General features: G+C 55.3%; 1 protein-coding gene across 3 annotated transcripts in view; it reads right to left on the bottom strand.

Annotated features, from left to right (window-relative positions):
- Window positions 7,585–12,639, bottom strand: part of NCS1 (neuronal calcium sensor 1) — a 60,405-nt gene continuing 55,350 nt past the window's right edge. For 2 of the 3 annotated variants that reach the window (XM_003122241.5, XM_021070205.1), the window contains exon 8: window positions 7,994–11,656. The gene's annotated coding sequence lies outside the window, so the exon portion shown is untranslated. Of the gene's footprint in view, window positions 11,657–12,639 lie in introns of all 3 variants that reach the window. The other variant, XM_021070198.1, reaches the window with a different exon arrangement.

Genomic DNA, 12,639 nt, shown 5'->3' with positions numbered 1-12,639 from the left:
GTGAGAAACAGAAGCTGAAAGCCCTATTGCTAGACCACAATTGGATCAAATGAAAAAGCAGCAACTTTGGGGCAGGAAGAACTGGATAATAAAGCTAACAACTTCCATATTTTCATTTTTTTTTTTTTTTTTCCTTTTTGGCCTCCCCACCGCATATGGAGTTCCTGGGCCAAGGATCAGATCTGAACTGCAGCTGTGATCTATGCCGCAGCTTTGGTGATGCTGGATCCTTAACCCATTGTGCCAGTCCAGGGATCGAACCTGCGTCCCAGTGCTGCCAAGACACCACCGAGCCTGTTGTGCCCCAGTGGGAACTCCACAGCTTCCATTTCAAAAGGGCTTCAGACCCATCACTTTATAGGTTCTCAGCGACAACCCTATGAGAAATGGGCTTCTGGCTTCTATCATCCCCATTTGACAGATGAGGAAACCGAGGCTCAGCAAGGTTCATACTCAGGATTAGCCCAGATCCCACAGCTAGTAGGGCCACAGGCAGGACTGGAGCCCAGGGGAAAGACATAACTCCGTTATGCTGGGGAGAAGGGAAACTTTGGCTGAAGAGGGAACTCCTTCCCCACCCCTGGCCTTCTCTGCAGTGTTTAATTTACAGCCAGATGGTACAGCAAGTGGGGTGCCTTGGAGATGTCTTGAAACCAGCCAGAAATGCTGAAGAGTGCGGGCTTTCCCATGCCCCACCCTGCCCCTGGAATTCCAAGCCTCCCCAGGCCACGCAATGGTCCATCCAATCCCTCCTTGTGGAAGAAACCCTTCTCTTGCCCTGTCCCAAGACTGGCCAGGAGGGTGAGGGTGGGGTCAGGGAGTGGCTGGCCCGCTGCCCCCACTGCCGCCGCCACCGCCTCCGCCTCCTTTGTTTCCTGGAGAGTCCAGGACAAGGAGTGGCCAGAAGCCGGCCAAGGACACCCAGCTAGGGGCCAGCAGCTTCAGGAAGCCGAGGAGAGTCAGACTTGTCTTCACATCAAGTGACATTTCTTCCCATGAAGACTTAGCCCATGGCCTAGTGGAAAATTCCAAACTCTGGGAAGTTCTGGTTCCAGGAACCTGGAGAGAGAGGACATCGGGCCAAAAGTGATGGATCACGGTAATGGTTATGGCTTTGTGTCCAGTGAGGCCTGGCCTCAAATCCCTGCTCTTCCATGCATTAGCTGTGTGACTCCAGGCAAGTCACTGAACCTCTCTGGGACTTGGTTTCCTCATCTGAAAATGTGGCTGAGGACGGCAGCCACCTCACTGGGTACAGGAGGACAGCACACAGGTGCCGTGGTGGCAGAAGGGCTGAGGGCTCAGCCCCAGCCAATAGCTCCCTGCTCGCTGTCACATGACGCTGAAGGGAGCACTCTGCAAGGTGAGCCCCGTGATCAGCCGCATGGAACAGCTCCAGGCCTGTCTCGGGGGGGGGGGGGGGGCACCTTGGGACTCTGCCTGGCCGGCCACCTCCATTCCTGCACCCTGGAGGCCCTCCCACCTGCTCCCACAGGTCACACCTGATTGGCGTCCCCAGGCAGGGAGGGCTCTAAGGCTTGGGCACTGTTGGGGACCAGTAGCAGTTAGCAGGTTGCAGGTAGGACCTTCCTGGCTGGGCCCAGCCCATTCTCTCCATCTTTTGTCTCCCCCAACCTCCTGCCTCTGAGATGCTTCTCGGTCCAGATGCAAGCACCGCCCCCCACCCGGCCTCCTCCCCACCCGCCCCGCCCCCGGATGATCCCTCGCTGGGCAGCCCCCCCCCCCCACCAGACCTTACCTCTCAAGCATCTGAGAGAGACCAGAGGCAAACGGCCACTGCACAGACCCGGACATAAAAGAAGCTACCATCCCCCCACATCCTGCTTCTGTCCAAAGACATTTTTATTGGAGTCTGGAAGCTCGCAACAGCCGGTAAGAAGGGACAGGCCCCTTCCTCGCTGGGCCCCGACAGCCTTGTGTGGAAAATGCGGGCTGTAATACTAGAATCGGCCTCAAGGGGGCGCTGCTGTAAGGAGTAAATGAGATGATGCCCGAGATGCTAGCACCGTAATGGTTCTGGTTTGCCGCTGTCTTTATCATGCGCTAGTGTGTCATGATCACTTTGCTGATAGTTAAAATGGGTGAGTTATAGAGAAGAGCCATTAGGTCAGGCTTCCCAAGAAGCACAGAAAGAGGGTGATAAGCTCAGACCAGGCCTGTGCTGGTTCGGACTCCTGGAAGGTGGCCTGTGTCCCTTCTTTCTGTAGATTCATATCGTAGAAAAATCTGATGCTTCACTGCCACAGAGGCACTGGCCACTAGCTCCGTGTGGCTTCTTCCCTCTTCCCCGCGTGGCTTTCTCCTGCAACCCTACCTCCGCATCTTTGCACCTGCTGTTTCCTGCCTGGGATGCCCCTCCCCCCACCCCCTCTTTTCTCTCCCCCCTCCCCGCGCCCCCGCACGCCTCCCCGCCATCTAGATCCAGAAGGTCCTTAAGGCCTGCCTTGCCCCACCTCCTGCATGACGCCCCCTGGTGGCTGCAGGTGAAGAGACCGGCTCAACCTCGCCCCATTGTGGGGCCCTTGTTTGGCACTGCCCATCTGGTAGCTGGCGTTCATGACCTTCTGGGGTGCGCATCCTGCTTCTTGAGCCACAAGCACGTTCATCAAAGGCCTGACATTGTGGCCTAGGGTACACATCCTAGGCTCTGGCTCATCCCTGTAGAAGCCGGGAAGGTGTCCAGTTAGCTTTCAGCTGCTGCCTAGAAATCGCTTAGGAAAGAGCCAGCACTTGTACAGCAGAAATTCACACAACATGGTAAATCAACTATACGTCAATAAAACTTAAAAACGAAAAATTAAAAAACAAAACAAAACAGAAAAGGATTTCTCCTGTGTCACAGTGGGTTTAGGATCCAGTGTTCTCAGTGCAGCAGCTTGGGCCCCTGATGTGCGTGGGTTCAATCCCCGGCCCAGGAACTTCCACGTTCTGTGGGCTCTGCCAAAAAAAAGAAGAAAGAAAGAAAGAAAAAAGAAAAGAGGAGTTCCCGTTGTGGCTCAGCGGTAGTGGACCTGTCTAGTATCTGTGAGGATATGAGAGAGGATCCCTGGCCTCTCTCAGTGGGTTAAGGATCTGTCATTGCCGTGAACTGACGTGTAGGTTGCAGACATGGCTCAGATCTGGCGTTGCTGTGGCTGTGGCGTAGGCTAGCAGGTGCAGCTCTGATTCAGCCCCTAGCCTGGGAACTGCTATATGCCGCAGGTGCGGCCCTAAAAAGACAAAAAAAGAAAAAAGAAAAAAAGAAAAGAAAGAAAACAGCCAGCACTGAGTTAGTTGGTCTGAGGCCTTTGGATACATGACATATTGAGCCTTCAGCACCCTCAAAAATTAAAGTGGACCCCTCCACAATATGATAGAGACTTCTTCCCCCCGCCTCTGGGGCAGCCAACAGTCCAGTGACCAAAAGGGGCCCCCTTGGTCAGGTGGCAATTCTCCACTCTTCCTCCCTGGTCTCTAAACAAAGCTCTTTCACGCTTCATCACATTTGTTACCTCTAAGATCTGCTTATGTTGACAGTTTTCTCTCAGGTCTCTGGGGAAACAGCCCAATTTCTGAAATATGAGTTTGGAGAAACTGTGGGGAGTTCTGCCTGTGCCACCATGCCCCCATCTTGAAGCCCCTGGTGAGGTCCTTCTGGCGCCCAGTGTGCGGCCAGCCTGCAGGGTGCTGGGCTCTGCCTAGCCCTCACGTCCTCGTCCTTCGGCAAAAGAAAGCCCTCCCTCCAGGCATCCTTCCCACTGGGACCCTCAGCCCCCTGAGCCCATGGAGGAGTGGACATGGGGGAAAGATGAAAAAGGAAGAGGGGGAAGGAACGACCTGGGAGAGAAGAGGTCACAAGGGGAGCGCCTTGCACTGCATGGTTTTTTACTAAATCCCTCTGGCAGTGGTGCCAGTGTAGATGCAAACATGTGTAAGCGGCATCCACTCATTTAAAATGACCCAGTGGATCACTCAGTGTATTAAGCTGAGTTCAAATGTGGCCGAGACCCCAGAGGACTTAATCATCTTAGAGCTGTGTTTCCCTCCCTCCTAACAATCCCAGTGCAAATGGTCCAGGGCTGGTGCGGCCGCTTCACGGCGTCACAGAAACAGCCAGGAAAGTGGTTTCGGAATCGGAGGTCCAGCCAGCAGGAAGGGGGAAGAGAAAGGGAAGTTGGGTTCATTGCTCTCATCCCATTGGTGAGAAGCAAGTCACGTGGCCACCCCCAGCTACAAGGGATGCTGGGAAATGTAGTCCTTTCTTCCACAAGCAGCCCTGGGCACCACTGTAGCAGGGTTAAGGTATACGCGAACAAGCAGAAGGCACCATCCTACCTATGCAAGCTCACCTTTTCCTAAACTTGGGACCTTCCCAGCCTCTTCCCAGCCAGGGAACTAGGGGCTACAAAGTTTCTGACCCTGGAGGTGAGCCAGGCGCTGTCACAGAGGGACATGCCCCAGTGGCTGGGCCGGCTGCAGTGGACCCCCCCAGAAAGGTGGCAGGGAGGGGGTGGCCACATCAGGACAGGGGTCTGCATTGCATTCCTCACCCTCCCGCCCACTGCCCACTTGTCTTTTTCTTCTCTTCTCCATGCTTGGTGATGCCCTGAGCTGGGATCCAGGGAGTAAGATTTAGGGAGATGCTGTCTATCATGCAGACGTGCATTTGGGGTTTGCAGAGGGCAGGAGGGATAGGCTCACAGTGGGAAAAAGTGGGGAGGGGGTTCACCCATGCTGTCACAGAGAACAGCAGCCAGTCTGAGCCAGCCTGGTAAATTGGTTGGCCCAGATGCGAAGGAAGTGGCCAGGGCTATGCCTCCTCTGGGCTTCCACCCAGTGATCTGCCCAAGGTAGCCTGAGTCAGGGGGAGGTCAGTGCAGACTGCAACCTGATCCAGAGCAAGGGACGACGACCCATCACGTGCCCACAACATCGGGGTCTCCAAACCTCGTCCCCATAGACACCTCTCAAGCCTGCCTGGAAAAGACCAGAGCCACCACCAGGGACAGCTAGCACCCACTGAGGGCTCCCCATCCTCAGGACACACTGCCCCAGACACCTTCACCTTTGAGCTGGATCCTGGGCTTCCCAGCGCTTTGGCTTTGAATGCTTCAGAGGCATCGTGGCATCTGAGCACGTGTGCATGTAAATTACCTCCAGTCTCCACCTCAATGACAGTCCCTTAGTATTTGAAACACCCTAGTCAGGCATCTGCTCTCCATTAACCTTTTCAATATGCATTGTAATTAAAATCTACACCACAGAGTTTATTCATTAGCCAAAGGATGTTAGGAATCATTTTTCATAAGAGAAGTGTGTGATGGAGAGAAATCGTTGCCAGAAAGATTCCAGGGAACGGAACATCTTTGTACCACCAAGGAAGACAGCCCACAGCCTGAGGTTTTCAGAGCTGTGCTCTGGGGCCCCTGGGGTCCCTGGGGTGCTGGGTCCCCCCACTCTCTGAACAGGCAAGTCTTTTGTACCTTTGCACCTTCTTGCTAGTAAATATTTGAACATTTAGCAGAATTTGACCTAAGATTTGCTTTTGTTGTAATGTTGTCTGGGGGGGGCTGTGGCATCATTGCCTGTCTCTAACTGGGGTCCACATTTTTACCAGAAAACCCCATCAGTTCGAATACACGCCCAATGTCAAGCGGTGGAGGCTGGCTGAGAACCAGGTCTGATTCTGGAAGCTGTGCCCCCAGCCACTCTCCCATGCTGCTTTCCCACGCTGTCTTTGATTCCCTCCCGTGTGTCTTCCAGCACCTTCTCTCCAGGCCCTGCCAGAGCAAGGTAGGACGCTGGGTGCCCAGTGTGGGCACGGAGGGCACCATCGTTGCCCTCCCTTCTCTGTGGCTTCAGCATCAAAGTGAGAGTTATGTTGGGCCCTCTGGCTTTGTCTCCCAGGTGGCATTGGTCTGATGAGTCCTTTCTCAAAACCAACTGTGAAACGCAACCTGTTTTTGCAGGTGGTGGCTCATTCCAACATTGGCTGCTTGATCTCATCAACCCACACATGCAAGTGCCTTTCAAGAGCCTTTGCCCAAGAGCGGTGCCCTGACTCTAACCAGCACCCATGCTCTTGATGGAGCATTGCCTTTTATGGTTCTCCTAACTCATGTTTCTTCAGTAAACTCTAGGAGGCAAAGACCATTGCCTCCTCGGATCCCCCACCCACCCCTAATACCAGGCACATGAGGGGCCCACACCACGTGTATTGATCAATCGCTTGGTTGCTGAACTATGAGAAAGAGGAGGCCCCTCCAAGATGCCAGGGTCCAGGCTGAGGGCAGAGGGTAGCCACACTGACAAAGCATGGGGTGTCTTTCTGAGACAACCCCCCCACCCCACCATGGGAGCTACTCACCTCCCCACCACCCCTCCCAACACACCCTTCCCCTTGGTTGAGTAACTAGGCCCTGGGCTCTCGGTGCCTGACATGTGACAGGTGCAAAAGTCACCGGCAGGTGAATGATGAGCCTGAATCCCTGGCAAGTGGAGGGCGGACTCCTCTTTAGAACCCAGCTGGACATCCCCAGGGGTCCCCAGAGTGGGGTTCCAGACCAGCGGCATCAGCACAGCCAGGGAACTTATGAGAAATGCACATTCTTTTTTTGTCTTCTTCTTCTTTTTACGGCCATACCTGTGGCACATGGAAGTTCCTGGGCAAGGGGCTGAATTGGAGCTGCAGCTGCCAGCCTATACCACAGCTGCAGCAACACTGGATCCAAGCCGCATCTGCGAACTACAGCACAGCTTGCAGCAACACCAGAACCTTAACCCACGGAGCGAGGCCAGGGATGGAACCCACATCCTCAAGGACACTGTGTCGGGTTCTTAACCCACTGAGCTACCACAGAAACTCCCTGAAATGTACATTCTTAAGACTCAGCCCAAACCCAGCTCATCAGAAACTCTGGATGTGAGGCTGGCAACGTGGGTTTTCTCAAGCCCCCAAGTGATTCTGACGACACCCAACTCTGAGAACCACTGGTTTCGGCCAATGTTTTTAAACATCGTTAAATCTTTCGAGAAGCCCTTTAGAGACCCCCAAGTGATGAAACAGGTGGGAATGGAAATGCTGGAGCGATATGGAGGGGAGGGGGTTCCCTCTGCCAAATTCCTGGCTTCCTAGAAACACTCCTTGAAACGTTCTGGGTTAATCATTATTCCCAAGGTTCTCAGTCTGCACATTCTTTCTCTTGGGGAAGCTGGGCAGACAACCCCCAATGCAAGAGGAAGGGTGTCACAGGAGGAAGAAGAACCCTAAAATGAAAACACAGAAGATACAGACAAAGCAACAGGTCCACACAGGGAGGCAAAGACAAATCAGGAAGCGTGTTTAATTGACACGACAGGGATGACACACAACACGACAGGAGCGCAAGAGGAGGCCTGGGCATGCCCTGTGGCCCCTGTCCATCCCGGGGCCTCGCCCTGCCCCCACCTGCACCACCAAGGCAAGGGCCTGCCCCTCCCCCAGAGACACACACTGGTAGATTCAGACAGGACTGCACCCCCAAAAGAGGCTCAGAGAGGGTTGGGAAGGCAAACAAAGAAAACCAAACACCCAGAAAACATTGCTTTTTTTTTTTTTTTTTTTTTTTTTCCGCAGTAACAGTTGCTCAAAATCCATTCCACAGTCACAGGCTCTGGGTGGGGGCACCGTGACAATTCAGATGGCCACAGTGGCCTTTCACCTTGGCCAAAGGCTTTGATGATGATACGGCTCATAGCTGCTCCCCACAATGGCCCTGCGACATGGGCTGAGCAGACTCACTCCCATCTGACGGATGGAGACACTGAGTCCCAATGAGTAGAAGCGACTTGCCCAGATTCCTGGAGAGCGCCGGTCACTGAGTCAGACTGGGAGCCCGTGACAAGGACGCACGAAAACAGAAATGTACCACCTACTGGGGATTCTGCGTTTGTCCCGATCTGGGGGAGACAAAGCCTGCAATGCCTAGATGCCAAGACAGAAGATGGGACGAGCTGTTTATTCAACAAAAGCCTTTTATTCGTTCAAAAATCAACCATTGCGTTTATTCCGCAGATATTAAAAAAGGGTGGGGCGAGGCTTCTCATCACAGCGCCTTTGATGCTAATTCACTTGCCATCCCCCGGGGTTGATCAGGAAGAGAGGCGTCTGGGAGACATGCTGCCAAAAGGTGGGGCAGGAAGCCCAGGGTCTGGGTGAGATCACAGCCCCCTCTTCACCTCCCCATCCGCAGCCTCCCCTCTCAAATCACCTATGCGGCAGGTCAGGGCCCCCACATGCCGTCACGGCTCATCGCCACCAGGGGGCGTGCCCGCCTTCCCTTCCATCCCTTAGACACTGAAACCGCTGGGAATCAGGTGGCTTTCCTCTAGGTGAGCAGTGGGGCTTTTTCTGCCTCTTCCCATCCCCCAACCCCCTAGAGAAGACACAATGTCCCCGAAAGCCCAGGTGCATCTGTCATCTAGGCAGTTGGCTGTCAAAATGAAAAGCGTTTCAGGGAAAGAGGACACACAGGTTTGCCTTTCGACACGACTCTAAACATTGCCTGGTGAAATACTACAAACTCGCGGCGTTCTCTAAGTACCATCAACACGGAGTGAGCAGCGGACACGGTGAGAAAGAGACCAGGGCCACTGCAGATGGGCTGCCCAAGGCTGGTCCCTGCTCCTGGGCTGGAGAGCAAGGGTCAGCAGAGGGACAGAGAGCCTGGCTCCCGGCTGATCAGGCAGCCCCAGAGAGCAGCAGCTGATGGGGGTGGGCCTCAGGTGCAACATGGGGCTGAGGAGCGAGGCCCACAGGCTGCTCAGGGCTCCCAGGGTGCTGCAGCTAGAGATCCGGTCAGAGGAGGGGACAGAACTGCCCCCTGCCAGCAACCTTGGGCAAAAATGGCCAGTGTCCAGCACCCTGCCAGGAAGAAGAGCGGCCTCCGACTGGCAGCTCTGGACCGTCTCCGGGGGTGGACTCGGTGTGCCTGGGGCGTGCATCCATGGTACTGCCAGCTAAGGCCAAAAGCCACACCCATGGCTCCAAAACAAAAGGCCAAAAGGCGAGGAGGTGGGAGGGAAGCCTTGCACGCAGATCTCCCTGGATGCCTGGGGACGGACGCCTCAGCTGGCGGGCCCCGCATGCTTAACCCTGGCTCATTCTCGGCCGCAAGCCCTTTACCGCGATGCCTCCAGGGCAGGCTGCACGACAGCCCCTGCCCACTGGGCCGGAGAGGCAAATCGAGGCTCAGGCGGAGGCCAGAGAAGTCAGCTGACCTGGAGGAAGGCCCCGCTCCCCTCTCCCCGCCGGCCCCAAGCCACCAAGCTCACCTCCTGCCCTAGGGCCCCAGGTCAGAGCCAGGCTGAGGAACTGCGGGATTTGGTGGTGAGTCCTGGGCCTCCTGGGCCAGCGGCCGGAGCAGGTCGGTGACTGCAGGGGCCTCAAAGAACCCAGGCTTCAAAGTCGCCTGTGAAAATGGAACTACTGCACCTGTCTCTGCAGGATTAGGGGTAGGGGGCGGGGGGGGGGCTTCCATTGGAGGCAGAGGGCAGCCAGAGGGCCCGCGAAGGAACGCAAGAAGGAAGAGGTAAGGGCTGGCCTCGCAGTCCAGCCTACAGGAGCGGACACACGAGCCCCCCACTGGCAGAGCTGCTCTCAGGCAGAGGGTCTGCTGGCTGAGGACTCACGAGCTAGAGAAGCTCTGGCCTCCTGGGGAAGAGCAAAATGGACGCCAAAGAAAATTCCAAGTTGGGGCGAGGGCCAGCTTCTCCTCTCCTGGGGCCGCGATGAGCAGAAAAAGATGGATGCTGACTTTGCAAAGGAGAAGCAGGGATTCTAGACTCCGGCCCGGCCCTGCACATTCTGGGAGACTGCTTCTCCCGCTGGAAGCCTTCCCTGGGTGAGGTCGAGCTTGGGGCTGCAAAATAGCTCCCGAGGGCAGGAGGAACCAGGAAGCACCGCGGGGAGGGACCAGATGTGTCATCTGAACCCACACACCGCGACCAGCGGCTGCCATGTCCCTGGAGATTCATGCCAAGGGACAAAACAGCAACCCAGACAGTGCCCACATCTGCTGGGCTCAGGAAACTCAGCCACAGACCGCAGAATCACCAACTGCAGGAAACCCAAGCTTAGAATTAGCATCAACCAGAGGAGAGCCTTCAGATCCGCCAGTCCAGGCTTCTTGGCTCTGCGGCTGGGGCAGCTGGGGCCCAGAGAGGGCAGGGGCGTGCCCCCAGGCACAGAGCAAAGGGCCAGCCTTGGGCACCTAGTTCCTGGTCCAAAGTCATCTGGCTTTCCTGCCGACAGTTCTGAGGCTGCCCTGTCTCAGCGGCAGGCAGGGCTAGAAGCTTCCTGTGAACACACATGGGCCACGGCCCGAGAAGCTACGTGAACAGGATTCTCCAAGTCCCTTCTCTCCCTGCTCCTTCCCAGCTTTTGAGCTAAAAGAAGGAAGGGCAGAGGGATACTGTCCACACTGGATGAGGGAGCAGGAAGGCGGGAGCCCCTATTCTCAAAAGCCGCCAAGGACGGAGAGGCAGCCTTTACACCTGTCACCCCCTCTTCCCTCGCTCCTTAGGTACCCAGGCCCCTGTCCTGGCTCCCAGGCTCAGCACAAGCCCCGCCATCCCCCACGTCACCGCCAACACCAAAGCGAGAGCCGAGAAACTGAGAGATGGTCCCTGTTGGACCCAGAGGACAACACGGGACAGAGAGATGTGGGAACTGGGGGCAGAGAAAGAGTTCTAAAGAGGAGACATTCGGGCTGGGGGAACAGTGCATTAGCCATTTCAGAAGCCCACCTTGCCCCTCTCCAAACATGAAGCACAGTATCTCAAAAGAAGAAAACAAAAAGGTTTTTGGCTTCTTGGCCGCTGCCAGCCACCATCCTCCCAAGCACGTGTAAACGGTGGGCTCCGCATCCCCGGAGCGCTGGACACACGAGGCAGCAGCAACAGTTAACAACCAATAAATAAAAGAGATCAATTAGATAGGTATATATATATAAAAAAAAAAACCCTCACTTTTCCCACAAATAGCACAATACTGTTATCACAAAAAATCAGCATCATCGTAATTCATCATCCTAGCCACACAGGTGGTTTGGCTGCTCGAGGATGAGACGACAAACCCCGTTCGGCAGGCAGGCGCCCCCCGCCCCGCGCCACAGCCCCGAGGGACCGTGGCCGAGGCCATGACCGCAGTGGGTTCTCCGGCTGCAAAGGTCGAGGCGGGAGGCAGAGTTCTCCCCGAGGCCTTCTCCCCATCTGTCAGTCTGAATCTTCTAGGACAGAAGGTAGTTTGTTTGTTTGTTTGTTTTTCCTTTTTCAATTGTCTATTTGAAATTAGAAAAAAAAAAAGCACACACGCAGGAGAGCAGGAGGGACCGAGAGGCTGCCTGCGAAGCAGCCGAGTCCTTGGTTTTGCAGAGGGCTGGAAGCCTTTTCCCATCCGTGGTGGTGTTTTCTGGACAAGCAAAGGATGTTGGCAATTGGAGCCGGTGGCTTCAGGCGGCGGGTGTGTGCGGGGCAGGGCAGAGGAGAGCCGGGCCTCGCCGTCCCGGGGCAGCCCGGCCGGGTGTGGATGCGGAGAAAGGCGGGATGGGCACGGGAGGGTGGCGTCGGGGCGGAGGCGGCCTCATGGCACGGGAGGAGGCGAGTGGTTCCCAGGCATCTGGAAAACACAAGCAGGCGGAGCGGGTTGGGAGCTGGCGGCCAGGGACACAGAGTCAGCGGGAGTCAATGAGGCGACAGGGTGGCATTCCACGTCAAAAGTCCTAAAACTGCTCACACCTTCCGATCCACACATGGGGTGCTTCATATTTATCCCCAAGAAATAAAGCAGAAGCTCCCACTACGGTGCAACAGGATCAGAGGTATCTTGGGAGCACTGGGACGCAGGTTCAAACCCTGGCCCAGCACAGTGGGTTAAGGGTCCTGTGTTGCTGCAGCTGTGGTTTCGGTCGAAACTGCGGCTCGGATCTGATCCCAGGCCCGGGAGCTCCATACTGCCACGGGGCAGCCAAAAATGAGATAAAAGAAAGAAGGGGAGTTCCCGTCGTGGCTCAGAGGTTAACGAATCTGACTAGGAACCATGAGGTTGCAGGTTCGATCCCTGGCCCCGCTCAGTGGGTTAAGCATCTGGCGTTGCTGTGAGCTATGGTGTAGGTTGCAGACGTGTCTTGGATCCCACGTTGCTGTGGCTCTGGTGTTGGCCGGTGGCTACAGCTCCGATTCGACCCCTAGCCTGGGAACCTCCACATGCCGTGGGAGCGGCCCAAGAAATGGCAAAAAGACAAAAAAAAAAAAAAAAAAAAAAAAAAAAAAAGAAGGAAAGAAGGAAGGAGAGAAGGAAATAGCAAAATTAAAAGAGAGGGCGCACGCTCAGGGTCCCCTGTCAGGGGATGGATAAGTACAGATAGAGCCGCAGGATAGAACAGTTTGCACCTGTTAAGAACAAGGTGTGCCCTGGCCAGTAGGCACATGGAAAGATGCTCAGCAGAATTAGTCATCAGGGAAGTTTGGGGTGAGTGGATGCAAACTATTACATTTAGAATGGATAAGCAATGAGGGCCTGCTGTAGAGCACAGGGAACTATATCCAATCACTTGTGATAGAACATGATGGAAGATAATATAAGAACAAGAATGTATATAT

The sequence above is a fragment of the Sus scrofa genome, chromosome 1 (assembly GCF_000003025.6).
Source record: "Sus scrofa isolate TJ Tabasco breed Duroc chromosome 1, Sscrofa11.1, whole genome shotgun sequence".
In the NCBI taxonomy this organism is placed as follows: Eukaryota; Metazoa; Chordata; class Mammalia; order Artiodactyla; family Suidae; genus Sus; species Sus scrofa.
This window is presented reverse-complemented; position numbering and strand designations above follow the sequence as displayed.